The sequence below is a fragment of the Quercus robur genome, chromosome 8 (genome assembly GCF_932294415.1).
Source record: "Quercus robur chromosome 8, dhQueRobu3.1, whole genome shotgun sequence".
Taxonomy (NCBI): Eukaryota; Viridiplantae; Streptophyta; class Magnoliopsida; order Fagales; family Fagaceae; genus Quercus; species Quercus robur.
Genome location: NC_065541.1, coordinates 2,773,783 through 2,790,265, shown reverse-complemented (window position 1 = coordinate 2,790,265; position 16,483 = coordinate 2,773,783). Strand labels below are relative to the sequence as shown.

The 16,483-nt window shown below is 36.4% G+C and overlaps 1 protein-coding gene and 1 long non-coding RNA gene across 2 annotated transcripts in view; one reads left to right on the top strand and one right to left on the bottom strand.

Annotated features, from left to right (window-relative positions):
- The window catches only part of LOC126694073 (disease resistance protein RPM1-like), an 89,105-nt gene that overhangs the window by 11,773 nt on the left and 60,849 nt on the right, over positions 1 to 16,483 (top strand). The gene's annotated exons all lie outside the window — the stretch shown is intronic.
- Positions 10,371 to 13,025, bottom strand: LOC126694199 (uncharacterized). Its single transcript, XR_007645648.1, has 2 exons — positions 11,851 to 13,025; positions 10,371 to 10,594 (listed from the first exon to the last, which is right to left on the bottom strand). It is a non-coding gene; the product is annotated as an uncharacterized LOC126694199 (long non-coding RNA).

Sequence of the window (16,483 nt, the reverse complement as noted above, 5' to 3'; positions counted from 1 at the left end):
CTTTTACTAAGAATCTCCCGGACTGGAAGACATTTGCAAACAATTCTCCAGAGAAGAAGCTTAAGTCTCTCATGCATTTTGCTCTTCCACAACATCTTCCAGTGCTCTTCATGCATTGACCCAAGTAAGGTGCTGCTTTGTTGCATTTTTAATATATATGCTGATTTTACTGTAAACTCACCTGATGGACTAAGACCGCAGCATAAGGTATCACACTTTGGGAAAGCAGGAATGTGGATATTGAGGATCCTTATAGCAGACTGAGACTCAAATAACTCAAAATTTTTCTCCCTATCCCATTGTCTTGATTCATGGTGGATGAGCTCAGCTACTAGCAAGATATTTGTAGCCACCCCAGCCTTGAGTTTTGGCCTAAAATCTGGTTCTTTGGGGACCCAAGGGTCATCCTATATGTTAATACATCTTCCATCTCCCACTTTGTAGCACATGCCTTTCTTAATGAGCTTGTTACAACTAAATAAGCTCTTGCAAATCCAAGACGCTTGTATAGGTGGCCTTGTATTGGAAAAACTTCCACCTCTTAGATATTTTCTTCTAAACATTTTTACCTAGTGCTTATCCTCATTTTTTTGGACCTCCCAAGCTAGTTTAGTTAGGAGAGCCTGGTTGAAATCTTCACTTTTTCTGAGGCCAAGGCCTCCCATGGACTTGGGTTTGCAAATAGAATCCCACTTCTTCAGGATGCAGCAACTGGAACCATTCTCCTTTGAACCCCACCAAAATTTCCTATTAAAAGCATCAAGCTTCTTTGCTGTTTCTTTTGGGAGTTTGAGAGAGGACATAACATATGATGGCATGGCTGAGGTAACTGTACGAATTAGGGAGGTTCTAGCAGCCTATGAGAGGATTTTAACTTTCCAGCCTTGGTACTTCTTCTCCACTCTTTCCACCACCTCTTGAAATGTGCCTTTCTTTGACTTTCCTATCAGCATTGGCAGCCCCAAATATTTTCCTTTTGCCCCCTTCAATTTTCAACCCCATACTCTCAGCTAGCAAGTGTTTGGAATGCCAACTAGTTAGATTTTTGCTGAAAACCATGGTAGATTTGTGGGTGTTTATCTTCTGCCCTGACCAAGAAGAGTAAGTGGATAAACATTCTTTAATGGACCTTATGTTCTCTTCATCAGCTCTCCCAAAAATGAACAAATCATCTGCAAATTGGAGATGAGATATTGGTTGGCATCCCTTAGCAATCTTGATACCTTTTAGCTTTTTACTCTCTTCTTCTTTTTGCAAGAGTTTGGATAGCACTTCTGCTGCTATGATAAATAGGAATGGGGAAAGAGGGTCCCCTTGTCTTAGACCTCTTTGTAGTTGGAAGAATCCATATGGGGAGCCATTTATGAGTATAGAAAAAGAGGTAGTTGAAATGCATTCTGAAACCCAATTTATCCATCTCTCATCAAATCCAAAATTTCTTAGTACATTGAGAATAAAAGGCCATTCCAATCTATCATAAGCCTTTTCCATATCAAGTTTAATTGCCATCCACTTTTCCTTACCTTTTTTCTTTCTCATAGCATGGATGATTTCATGGGCTAATATGCTATTATCATGTATTTTTCTACCTTGAATGAGGGCAGCCTGCCAGGGAGATACCATCTTGTGGAGGAGTGGTCTCAATCTGTTTGCTAATAATTTTGAAATGATCTTATATAGCACATTACAGAGCGAAATCGGCCTGAATTGGTTAACCATGGCAGCCCTCTCATTCTTGGGGATTAGGGTGATAAAGGTATGATTTATTTCTCTTAACATACAACCGCCTTGGAAGAAGCTTAGAACTGCATTCACAACATCACCTCCTATCAAGTGCCAGTAGTGTTTGAAGAAAAGGGGAGACATTCCATCAGACCCAGGAGCTTTATGAGAATCCATCGAAAATACTGTTATTTTGATCTCTTCCATCGAAGGCATGGCTAGCAACATTTCATTATCTTCTGGGGTGATGCACCTTGGAATTAAATTATTAAGATCATAAGGAATGTTTGGGGTTGAAGAAGCGAACAGGTTATTAAAGAAGGTTTGAAAGCATTGACCAATCTCCTCCCAACTTGAAATCCACTCACCATTTTCTTTCTTCATAAAATCAATGGAATTTCTTCTTCACCTTATCACTGTACTTAGATAGAAGAATCTTGTATTGAGATCAGAGCTTGTAAGTGATTTGATTCTGGATTTTTGACGCCATAATATTTCCTCCCTTTTCAACAATTCTTGGATTTCCATACATAAATTTGCTTCCTTTTCCAAGTTTTGTGGATTTGGGTCTAAGCATTGAATTTGGTCTAAATTCTTCCAAGCCTCCTTAATTTTGGATTGTACATTGCCAAAGCAGGATCTATTCCATTGTTTTAGCTCTAGTTTAGCTTGTTTGATCTTCTTGCATAGCCTAAGCATTGGGGAACCAGGGGCATTGAGCCTCCAAGCATTCTCCACCACAAGATTACTTGCCTCCTCTCTTGTCCATATTTCTTGAAATTTGAATGGTCTTGGTCTACTTCCCTCTTCTTCTTCAGTGAACAGAACAATTGGGATATGATCAGAGGAATTTGAGGGAAAATGCTTCAGCAGCGCTCTTGGGAAAATTTCAGTCCACCTAGTATTAACTAGAGCTCTATCAAGTCTTTCTTTTATGTTGGCAAGGCCTGGGCGTTTGTTGGACCAAGTGTAAGGTGCCCCCACAAATTTAACATCAATTAAGCCAGCCGAGTCTACCAATCCTTTTAATCCCCCAGTAGAAGATGAAGAAAATGGTTTCCCCCCTTTCTTATCACTTGGCCCCAACAAGTTGTTAAAATCTCCCATACACAACCATGCCCTAGCAAAAGACTCCCCAACCTTTTGAAGATCTTCCAAAAAGGTTTGTTTCTCTAACCTTGCACATGGCCCATAGATCAAAGACAATAGCCATGGTTCATTTATTGGATCCGAGAATACAAGACCATTAATCATATTATCATTAGACATCACAATTTCCACATCTACACCATTTTTCCATCCCAAAATGATGCCTCCTTTAAGACCTCTTGGTTCAACACATTCTAATTTATAGAAACCCAATGAATAAAGTAGAGCTTTGACTCTATTTGAACTAATTTTAACTTCAGACAAGAACAGCAAGTCAGGACATACCTTATTTACAATGGCTTTGAGAGATCTTTTCGACTCAGCTTGGGCAAGGCCACGGCAATTCCATGCGAGGAGAATCATAGCTTGCCGAAGTTGGTTCCCAGCCAAAAGTGATGCCGACCCCCTCACTGGTTGTGGGTATAGGATTATCCCAGCAACCAAGACCCACAAAAGGCAGAGCAACTTGTTGTACAGAGCCAGCAGACCAGACCCATGGACCAAAAAGAAAGGAGCAATAGCTAAATGGTCTCAGCTAAGAGAAAACAGCATACTTTCTAACACAATCCGCCCAAAGAGAGAGAGCCGACCAACCTCTGTACCGAGACAAAACCGCCCCGACTCACAGGTGAGCCAATATGACGCCTCCCTGAGCAAAAACTCGCCGGAATTGGTCTAAAGGGTTTTAGGGGAAGGTTGATAGGAGGAAGCAATTTTAGATTAACAGAGAGACCCACGGCCACCGAGAGATCCACGGACACCCTGAGAAAGCTTATGTGGGAATGGGTTTGTGGAATGTGGGTTAGGGTTCTTTTAAGTTTAGAGGATTGATTGATAGGGAAAACAGGTTTAGGTGAGAAAGTTAGGAGGAGTGCCACACGGAGGTGGAGAAGAAACCACACAGAGGTGGTAGAAGAAGATCACACGGAGGTGATGGGTAAAGGCCACACAGAGGTGGAGAGAGATGCTCCTACTAGGGAGAGAGATAAGATGCTATTTAAGATGAGTCATATTTCTGCAAGGGACAATATCTCATCCCGTGTCATTTCAACCAATTTATGATACAATGAGATGTTAGGCCTATTTTTGATTTTACGGAAAGCTCCCTTCAAACCAAGTTTATATATGCTTATGCACACAATTTTTTTTTTCAAATAAAAAAAAAAAATCAGTTATTTACTTTCTCCGAAATCCTTTTTATTGGCTTATCATGGGAGCTGTTTTGTCCAATCGCACTAGTTGGTCTCTAAGGTAGTGAGCACGTTTCATATTGGCTAAGGCATTTGTTCTCTAGTTTTCTTCCCAGCCTTCCCTGTAGCCTGTAGCCTGTAGGTAATGGAGGAATTGGCAGTTAAGGATTCTTTGCAATAGTGGCCTACAATAATTTACAATGGGCATCAAAATCCTTATTATAATTCCGTAAAATCAAATTTCTGTAAGATGGTTTTGAACCGGAGTTTGTTTTATATACAAATTTGCCAAGAATGTTGTTGCTGTTGTCGTTGTTTTTTTTTTTTTTTTTTGGGGGGGGCGGGAGGAAATGTTAATGAATGCCTTAAAGGCATTGGTTTAAAAACTATTTTTAGAAATATTTTTATGGGTAAATGATAAAACAATTATTTTTTTTGTCAGCTTTTTATATTTTCAATGAAATTAATTTTAAAACTTTCTTAATATAGTTTATTAATAATTGCCCTAAGAGTACCGGTTAACATGACTTTTATATATATATATATAATAGTTAGGAAAATTCATTTCTTTTTTAGGTGAAAAGACTTCTTAATTAAATTAAGAGTCATGCTAACGAGTGCCCTTAAGGTAATGATTAATAATTCATTTTAGGAAATTTTTGACACCACTTTTATTAAAAATGGAAAAAACTGTCAAAATATTAATTACTTTTTTTTTCTTTTCCCATAAAAACTTTTTTTAAATGAATTGTTAACCATTTTCCTAAAAGTATCCATTAGCATTTTGCTTAAATTAATAGACCTTATTTATCAAAATAAATAAATAAATAATACAGCTAAAACATCATTGTAATGTCCACAATGTTGCAATTATGAAAAGTCAGTTTGGTTGTGTTTAAAGATTTCTGAGTTAGTTTTTACTAATTTCACAGTTAAGCCTGTCTCTTATGACAATTAAGGATGTTCCAATTGTCCAAGTATCCCAGGCACCTAAGTAATTAATGACTGCCTTTTGAATCAGCTCCATGGCTTTCGCTTGTATCTGCCAAGCAGCTAAGATGAGCTAGAGAACTCTAACGAATACCCTTAGGGTAATAGTTAATAATTTATTAAAAGTAAGTTTTTATTGGAAAAGATGAAAAAGTAATTCATGTTTTAACAGTTTTTTCCATTTCCCATAAAAATAGTGTCAAAACTTTTTTATAATAAATTATTAATCATTGCCATAAAAGTACTCGTTAGCATGATTCTATGAATAAAATCACTTTCTAATAGCATAATAGAACGCTTCAATATGTAGTTATAGAGCAATGCCATTAACACAAAAGTTTATAACTCTTGTCACAATTTGCCACGTGATAAGTTTGTAGCAAAAATTATTATCCTTTTTTTATTTCTCTAGCATTTTTCGTAGTTATATATTACACATTAATTTTCAAAATTATGGTCCGTTTAGATTAAAAGAAATGAGAAGTAATATAGAGTGGAATAGATTTAGTTTTAAATTAAACATATTTTTAACCAATTCTATTATGCTTTCTTCTATTATATTTTTTTTTTTTCCACTTCCATCCAAACGCCCTATTTCCCAACACTATAAAATGTTTATTTAAAAAAAAAAATCATATATTTTTATTGTATATAAATTTGCCGACATTACGTCAACGATACACGTCATTTATACACGTAAAGCATGACACAGTCACAACCAGCTTTCCCATTGTAGGTCATATCTATCTCCTATCACATGACAATCGTAAATGCCTAGAGAACAAGGACAAGTACGATACTCATCCAGCTAGAAGAGGCAGACTATTGGTACTAATTAAAATGCAATACAAAAAGTGCACTGCTGGACATCAGAACTGCACGATGTGTAGGAGAATAGTAAGTAATCAACTTTACGATTAAATACCATTCCCCACTGCTGTTAAACTGCACATGTAGATGTAGGTGCAACTCGTCGATTTCAGTAATCCCAAGTAGGGCAGTAAACAAGCCAAGCTCAAGTGAGTAGTACCTGTTTGAGCTTGACTTGTTAGTAAAAATTAAATGTTTAAGTTTGGCTCGAGCTCAAGACAAGCCTAAATATGATGTTTGAACTTGAGCTCGTGGGAAAACCCAAAACCTTGAGCTCGGCTTGGCTTAGCTTGATAAATTAATCAAGTCAAGCTCAAGCTTAACATCAAGTTCAAACTCAAGCTCAAGTCAAGCTATTTTGCTTGGGATCTAACAAAATTGCATAATTAAGTGCTCAAATCTCCAACAATCAATTAAACGAAAATAACAAAATAATATACTCATTTGTTCATGCTTCTAATTCCACCTGTGATTAGTTAACCACAGAGGATTCTGCACCTTAGGAAAAGAAAAGCACTGGCCCATTCCAAACTACATACTAGACTCCACAACCACAATCCACTAATTACAAAGTTAAGTTATTATCAAACGAATTCAAAAGTTAAGTTAAGTATTCCTACTGAAGAAAGCCGTGGTTTTATCAGAGTTGACTTGTTGACCCAAGGTAGCTTCATACCAAGCCAGAATGCTCTAAATTTTAGTACAATCTAAAGGAGTTGCTCTACAAAATAACAAGCAATCATCTACAAAGAAAATATGAGAAATTCTCAGCCCAACTTGATAAATAGAATACCTTCTAATATCACCATCACAAGCAGCTTTAGAAAGAAGAGCGTTCAAACCTTCTGAACAAAATAAGAATAAAAAGGGAGAAAGAGGATCCCCTAAGGCTCACCATTCACCAGAATTGAGTAAAAGACTGTAGTCACACATTGCATAATCTAGGCAACCCACGATTCTTTGAAACCCATCTTCAAAAGGATCTTTTCCAGAAAAATCCATTTTACTCTGTCATAAGCCTTACTCAAATCAAGTTTTAAGGCCATGAAACCTGTCTTGCCTGAACATTGTGTTTTCATATGATGCAAAGTCTCAAAGGCAATCAAGATATTATCAGTTATAATTCTATCAGCAATAAAAGCACTCTGGGCTTCCGAAATAATAGAATTCAAAATAGGTTTCAGTCTATTTGCAAGAACTTTACTCAATATTTTATAAATAACATTGTAAAGACTGATAGGCCTAAATTGAGCAACAATTTTAGGATTAGTTACCTTAGGAATCAAAGTAATGAAAGTGTGATTAATGGACTTAAGAAAAGTACCAGAATTAAGGCAAGAGAGTACTGCATCAAAAATCTCCAATCCAATATCTGGCCAAAAGTTTTGATAAAAAATGGGAGGCATCCCATCCGGTCTTGGGGCCTTTAGAGGGGCCATCTGTTTAGTAGCAACATCCACTTCCTCACATACATAGGGCTAAGTTAAGGCTGCATTCATGGAATCATCAACCATGGATTGAACCCCTGCTAGTCCTTTCTCTAAATCTGTTGGGTTGGAAGTAGTAAAGAGCCGAGCATAAAAATCAACAAAGAGATCAGCCACTGCCTTTTCATCCGTAACCCATGCACCATCCCTATCCTGAACTCCCTTAATAAAATTTCTTTTCTTAAGTTGTGTTGTCACCCCATGAAAGAACTTTGTATTTCTATCACCCTCCGCCAACCATAAAGCTCTCGACCTTTGAAACCACATACGATTCTCTTTATCAAGCAAAACATTAAGCTCTCGTCTCAATTGAACCACCATATCATGATTTCCACCCTTGGCTGAAACCTCTTCAGCCTTCCATAGGAGTTCTTTTTTCTTCTTAATATAATCCTTCACACTACCAAAATGGTTCTTACTCCAAGAATGTAGCATTCTTTTACATTTTTTAATCTTGTTCACTACCCTATACATAGGTTGCCCCCTTGGCCGAGCCTCCCAAGCCTTTTTAACAATATCACTACAACCTCAGTTAGCCAACCACATCTCCTCAAAGCAAAAAGGTTTACGTTTCCACCTAACAGACTCACTATTTGGGTCAAACCTGAGTAGGATTGGCCGATGATCGGAAGCAATATAGTGAAGATGCCTAATAGATGCTGCAGGAAATTTTGCCATCCAATCATAATTAACAACACCCCAATCCAATCTCTCCCAAACTACATGCCCATGTCTATTGCCTTGCCATGTAAATTTAGGACCAGTAAAACCTAGATCAACAAAACCACAAGTATCAAAGACATCCCTAAAAGCTTGCATCTGCCCATGGGGGCGCACCCTACCCCCTCACTTTTCTTCAGTAAAGAGAATTTCATTAAAATCCCCCATCCATACCCAGGGTAAGTGTGGCTTTGACTTTAGCATGCGAAGCATATTCCAAGCCTCATCCCTTGCATTTGTGTCTAGCTCGCCATAAAAACCTGTAAATTTCCAAACATCATTAGTACCACCATTAACCAAAGCATCAATATGAAATTTAGAAAAACTATCAACCCAAACTGAGAGCCCTTGTTTCCACAGAAGCGCCAATCTGCCCCTCTATCTTGACTATAAGCACAAAATATACCTGTATACTTAACCTTACACATCAACCTAACTAAATACTCTTTATCAACCCAAGTTTCTGATAAAAAAACAATTAGGGGAGCTTGAGCTTGAATTAAATCTTCAAGCTCTCTTTTTGCATGTGGGTTCCCAAGCCCGCGGCAATTCCAAGCTAAGCAACTCATTGCTCTCGGTGGGGCTGATCAACAGCCTCCACCATTTCAATATTTTTTGTACTGACACAACGTCTCTTAGTAGGGACTAAATCCTTCTCCACCTCCATACCCTCCTAAAGTCCATGCTTAGTAGAAAATGGACCACCATCTTTCATAGTTTAAGTTAATTCTTGTGCCAATGTCTTCTATCTTTGAATCTGTCCTCCTAATGGAAAACTCCCCTCTGTAGGTGACAGCAACTGAACCTCCGGACTCTTAGCAGCACCTGAAGGAAGTATCAAACCAGTCTCTATTCTTGGCAGAGAAAAATTCATAGTTGGACCATCATACTTAGATAACCCCACGTCAATCTCATTAACAATTTCCTAGAAGTCCTCATTATTCCTGCCAAGCTTGGCACCGAGATGCTCAGAGGTGTCCATTCTATCCTCAGTTACACCCTTACTCCTACCCGGACCTATGGGAACCACATTAGACCGACTCACACCTTGATCGTCTTCCTCGTTGCTGTCCCTATCCTCATTAGCAGGAGCCACAGAAGGTCGTGTTACTTCCCTCGCATCCTCTTTATTGTGCCCCCTAACTTTCACCACTGAACACTTCCTAGGCAGTGTAGTAGGAGCTCGCAACCATCCACTGAATTGGTGGTCCTGCTCTGTCAGACTGCCACGACTCCACACCCATAAATCACAATCCTTATCACTATGCGTCAAAAGCCCACACCAATAACAAAGATTGGGTAATCTTTCATACTTAAATCAAACCCATCTGACCTTACCATCCTCCAAGCATATTTTGTGTCCTAACACAGCGGTTTCGATGTGTCAACCCGCACCCAGATACGCATGTAACTACTATCATCCTGAGAACCCCACTCAGTCCTCCCAAATTGTACTTCCCCAATAATCTTGGCAATCTCACACACTTAATGTGGGTTCATGTCGCCCAAAGGAAGATCATGAAGTTGCACCCAAAATAATGTTCGGTTAAATTCTTAATCCTTCATGCGAACATTTGATACCAAGCATCAAAGTGAAACTAGGTGTTTGTCATAGTTCCTTGGCTCCCCCATGAGAACTCTATTAGCGTCGACTTCATCACCAAAGACAAAAAGGACCGTGTGATTACCAACATCCTTAACTTCAAAACCCAACTTCGTTTGCCAGAGAGGTTTGAAAGTCCTGGAAATAGCCTCCATGTTCAGAGCCTTGTGTGTGAAAATTTTTGCTGCAATTACACGTCCAGACCCCCCCCCCCTCTAAAGCTTCAGATTTGTACGAAGACCCCTCCTCCTCAGACAGAGAAAGCCGCTCCCACTACCCTGACAAATTCTCCATGACTGCTCGATAAACCTAAGAGATCCTCTCACTCATGGCAAAGCAGTGAAGAGAACAAAATAGCTTGCCCGAAAGCAAGCACAACGTTCTACAACACGTCTAGGGTTTGGCCGCTGCCCCCTAAGTCAGAGAAACTCCTAAAAAAACAGGCTACTTCTTATATAGTTATTGTCACGCCCCAAACCTGGTACCTGGATTTGTGACCATGACCGGCATGCTAATATCAAGCCTAAACCTGATATTAACAAGAACAAACTTAACTTTTTGAAAACTTTTACAAAAGCTTTCCTCTTTCTTTTCATTTTTTGTTTCTTTACTTAAATGAGGACATTCAGAGCATCTACATTGTACTCCAAAGAATAACATAATTCACCAATTGTTCAAATTTAGAATTTCACATAATACATCTCTTAATACTTTAAGGTATACACTTTCATTAGATCCTAGAATAAACAATGCTACAAATCTAAACATCATATTGCTAATTTAGGATCTATACATATAAAACTAAACCAGCTCCTTCCAAAACTCGACTAAGGCTCCCTCAGCTCCAAAATAAAACCTGTTAACTGAAAGAGTGGAAGGGGTGAGCTACACAGCTCAGTAAAGGTAAGATATATGAGAATTCAATAAGGATGCATGTAAATCAAATCATTTCATTCTATGAATATTCGAATAGGAGAACATTTTTTCATGCATAATATTTTATACTATTCATAATAGTAGCTTATACGCTCTTCATAGAAAATAATTGTTCTCCTTTTTCTTATTAGGTCAATATTATCGAACCTTTCGGATTAAACTTCTTTCATTTCCTACAAAGTCACCATATATATATTCTCATTACAAAATAATTAATTTAACTTAAATCAGATAATCGGCAACTTTGTATTAAGCTAGAAACATCTTGACTAATAAGAAAACTTTTCTTTATAAACTTCTTTTCATAAAATACTATACCTTTCATGGTCATAAAACTTAACGTTTCATAAAAAACAGATATCTGATAACTTTTAAACGTAAATTTGTACTTTCATCAGAAACTTTATCTTTATAGCACAACAGAACTTCAGAAACTTTTATCTTTAATGAACAGCTTTCTTTCCATTAGAAACTTCTTATTTTCATGAGAGCTTTTAACTTTTCATAATGCATTTAAACAAAATAATTCTCTCATGATTAATAACATAACATAGCTGTTCATATCATATTGGTTAGTCCATATCTGATAAGCTGTACAGAGAAGGCCTCATCACATTTGGGTGACCCCGTGTGCATGATATTGTCCCCTTTGGGAGGCCTGATGGCACATCCCCTCCAAGTTTTGTTCTTCCCCGCCGTCCGTACACATTGGAGAGAAGGCCTTATTCAGATTAGAGTTACGGGCAACCCCATTTCCTCTACTTTAAATGGCCTAGAGTTACGGGCAGCTCCATTTCCTCTACTTTAAATGGCCAAACAGATAACATATTTCTATGGAAAGCCAATAATTAACCCCTACTGGCTGAGTTCAGATTACCAGAGGACATAACTCGAAAACATTTCATACTTTACATCATACTGAAATTTCTTATCTTGCATAACATTTCGTAATAATAGCATTTCCATTCTTTTCTTTAAATTTTCATTAAACATCATGTTCGTGGAACTTAATAATGGCATTAATATGCTTAAATCATATACATAAGTTTTTCGAAAGCTCACGAACATATCTTTGTCAGAATAATGATTACATGCCATATCTCTAATCAAAAGCATTTTAATGCATAATATACTTTAAAATAACCTCATGACTTACCAAATGCCCATATAACTTATCCCTTACCTGAAAGCAGAGGAACCGAGAGCCTAAAGTCGAAGGAGCTTAGACTTGGATACCGGTAACACCTAAACCATAAATCAAAGCTTATTACTATCCATAATTCCTTATCATAAACTTCACATTCATCTCAAAGCCCATCTCTTAGAATCAAGGAAGTCCTAATCCCACCTCAAAGAGGTTCCCACAAACACAAAATGCATTCATCAGACAACATGATGTACTAAATCATAGAGAAACCAATTCATAAAATTTATATATGATTCTAACATACCAAAGGATGAGCATATTAAATTATAGCTCAAAACATTCACCCTAACTTGAGAATTAAATCCACAAAGTTAGGCATGTCCCTTACTATTCACTGTTCTATTCCAGCAGCATAGGCTCCATTTGTAAAATACAAACGGGCTGTTCAAACATATCCAATTGTTATGAAATTTTACATAACAACTCCCCTGTATGTTCAGTATATAACATAAAAATTTCGGAGCCAAATAATAAACCCATGATTTACTAAAAATCACACAAGACAGCATACTCAAATCTGCCCTGACAGAATTTCTTGCAACTTAAAAATTAAACCATTATTTTTATATTAATCCAAATGCTGTGAGACCAATTCAATAACAACCACAAGTGTGTTAGGTTTCATAGGAATTATCCCTAGCATCCAAATTCACTATATGAAATTTAATACATAATTTATCATGCATAAACACAGAATCTGTCACAGTGACAGCTTTGCAACATTTTATCGTAAATCCACAAACAATTATCAAACGATGGTATTTTCATATGGGGATTTTTATACACTCATAAGACATGTTATAAAACACTTACATACAGTCATTTAACCATTTAGAGCAAAATACCCACAACCAAAAATCCCAGCAGCAGCATCAAAATACTCATCCTAACATTTTCTTACTTCCTTAATCCTATAAAATCATTAATTAGTAAAAACCCTAACCTACCTTCAACAAATCACCAACACAACTTCAAAGCTTCTTAAAACAGCATATATATATATATATATAGACTTACAAATACCATTACTAAAATTATTTAAAGGAAAACATGGATTCTAAGAGGAGAGTAGCTAGAACCCTTACCAACACTACAAAAAAACCGGTCTAAAGCTGCGTTTGAAAAACGCAACTTAAGACCCCAAAAACGCGGCTATAGGCTTTGAGCTGCGTTTATAAACGTGACCTAAAGACCGCAGCTCAAAGCCTTAGAAAACGCGGCTAAAGGTCTGACCTATAGCCGCGTTTTTAGAAAACGCGGCTACAGACCAGCTTTAAGCCACGCCTGAAAACGCGGCTATAGGTTTTTTAAAAAAACAAAAAAAAAAAAAAAAAAAAAAATTCTAGGTTTTTCTTTTCCCCAGAAAATTCAAAATTGAAAATTCAAATATAAAAAATTCAAAATTAAACACAAATACAAAAAATTCAAAATCAAATACAAATCCAGAAAATTCAAAATCAAATACAACATACTCACAATACAAACACACCCAGAAAATTTTAAATCAAACACAATATACTCACAATACAAACACATGCACCCAGAAAATTAAAAATCAAACATAAACCCAAAAAATTCAAAATCAAACACAAACCCAGAAAATTAAAAATCAAACACAAACCCAGAAAATTAAAAATCAAACACAACATTCTCACAATACAAACACAACATACTCACAATACAAACACAACCAAAAAATTCAAAATCAAACAAAACGTGCTCCAAAATATAACACAAACCCATGAATCTCCTCTCATTCAATAAAACCAACCAAATCTAACACTAATTCCATTCAAGAAAACAAAAGCACAAGCTCAGAAACAAAAAATAACACAAACCTGTGAAGAAGGAAGAAAGAAAAAGGAACCAAAAAAAAAAAAAAAAAAAAAAGGTACCCAGATGTGAAGGAAGAAAGAAAAAGGAAAAAAAAAAAAAAAAAAAAAAAGAAAAAAAAAGAAAAGAGTTACCTGGATGTGGAGAAGGAAGGAAAAAAAAAAAAGAAGAAGAAAGACTTACCCAGATGTGAAGAAGGAAGAAAGAAAAAGAAAAAAAAAAAAAAAAGAACGAAGCACCTGAAGAATGAAGAAAGAAAGGGAAAAGAAAGAAAAGAGAGTATGTGGGGGTAGGTGGGAAAGGTGGTGTATGTGGGAAGCTTCAGGAAATTTTTTTTTTTTTTTTTTTTTTTTTTTTTTTTTTTAAGCGCTACCTATAGCTGCATTTTTAAATAGAAAAAACACAGCTACAGGTTACCTATAGCCGCATTTTTAAAAAACGCGGCTATAGGTCAGCCCTTAAAAAATTTATTCGGGACCTATAGTAAAAACGCGACTATAGGTCAGCCCTTAAAAAATTTATTCGGGACCTATAGCCGTGTTTTCGTAAAACGCGGCTATAGGTAACCTGTAGCTGCATTTTTCATGTTTTAAAACGCAGCTAAAGGTGACCCGTAGCCGCGTTTTTATCACAAAAGCACAGCTACAGGTTACCTATAGCTGGGTTTTTGAAAAACGCGGCTGTAGGTAACCTTTAGCCGCTTTTTAAACACGAAAACACGGCTATAAGTCGACCTTAAAAAATTATTCGGTTGGACCTATAGCTGCGTTTTAAGTTAGCTATAGTGGCGTTTTTATAAAACGCTGCTATAGGTCACTCTCAAAGTCAAAATTATTCGACAGTACCTAGCCGCGTTTGAAAAACACAGCTATAGGTAAGTTATAGCTGCGTTTTTAGAAAACGCGGCTATAGCTTGTGGTTTTAGCCGTGTTTCTTAGAAACGCGGCTATAGATCCCCTATAGCCGCGTTTTTTGTAGTGCAAGTTTATGTTTCTTGTGGGGAAAAATAGACATAGAACCACTCATGAAAGAATGGTAGAGAGCTTGAGAGAGTTTTCTGGTTCCTTTGAGAGGATATGAAGAAGAAATGAGATGAGGCTTCATCTTTCTTTTGAGGTGGTGACCGTGGGTTTTGAGAGAAAGAATCGAGAGAGCTTCCTAGCTCTTTCCTTAAGAGAAAAGAGTAAAGTAAGGTGCAATTTCTGATTGCATGGACCCGTGGGAAATGGGAGCAAAAGAGTTTCTTGAGTCTTATTTCTTTGAGAAAGTCAAAGAAGAAAATGAAGTGTTGCCGTGTAAGTACAAGGAAAGAACAAAGAAATAAGACAAAGAAAAGGAATAGGGAAAGAAGAATAAGAGATGAACCTCTTGGTGTAGTCAAGAAGTCAAGCAAAATATCTTGGGCAAAATATCTTGTGTGCCATACGTATATTGCTAAGGAAAGGGGAGGATAACTCATCTTTTCAACTTTCTTGCATTCACACTCACTTTTCTACCAAAATAGTTTCTTGCATTCACACTCACATTTTTCTACAAAAATAATATCACTTTGCATATACATATCTATATATATATATATATATATATCTCATAACTTAACCACTTAATATAGTTTTGCACATACTAAGTATATATTTATAATACAAATAGTCATTTCAATTATTTATAATCTTTACAATTCTCATTCAATGGCATTATAAAATAAGAAGCTTATTAAATACTCTTATATTAATTTTAAAAGGTAAGTGACTTAAATAATAATTAACCACTTAAACACATAATTTAATTATAAAGTTGGGTCGGGGTGTTACAGTTATGGTTTTGTTTACATGAGCTTATTTTCACTTTAAAACATAATGTAGAGTTTTCTTAAAGCATCATCACATTTTTTTTTTAAGGTACAATTATAATGTACTTTAGAATAATAAATAAACATTTTTTTAAGGTACAATTGTAATGTACTTTAGAATAATAAACAAATAAAATGATGAAAATAAATTCATCCAAACGTATAAACGCTCATTATTTATTCTATAGGTGTGATATCGGTGGCATTGGAAGGGTCGGATAAAGATCAGTTGGTAGTGATTGGTGAAGATGTTGACTCAGCCGAGTTGACTTGCTTGTTAGGGAAGAAACTTTGCTATGCATCCATATTGAGCGTGGAGGAAATGAAGCCCAAAGAGAATGAAGAAAAAGAATTGGATGATGAGAAGCCAGAGAGATCGCAATGTACCATTGCACCAAGTTATCCACCATTTCCCAAGCTCTCTGAAGTAGTAATCTATGATCCAAGTCCAAGTTCTTGCTCCATCATGTGACCGACATTTTATTGATTATTGAAACCTAGATGCAATTTTTTTTTCTCTCTCTTTGTTTTTGCTAATTGTGTAGTGTATTATGTTCATTCTATTGCGTTAGAAATTGGGGTCGTGTTAGATTACAATTCTTGTTAGGTTGACCTTAATTAATTTTTTCAATTGGCTGAAAATAAATTAGTACTTCATTGGCATCATTCTATTGCGTTAGAAATTGAGGATTTTGATGAAGAATAGATAAACCCACATATTTTATATTTTATGAACTCAAAAGTCCTCATTGTTGCCATCATGATCGTAACCTAGCTCGTTGTATTAAAAAATTCAAAAGGTCTAGCTAATTAATTAATAGCCCATGTGCACCATCTTTAAGCTTATTCTTATGGCCAAGGAGGTTCCAAGTCTCCCATTCGAGCGAGGTAGCTGAAAGCAGATCAACTTCCACTACAAGAACATTC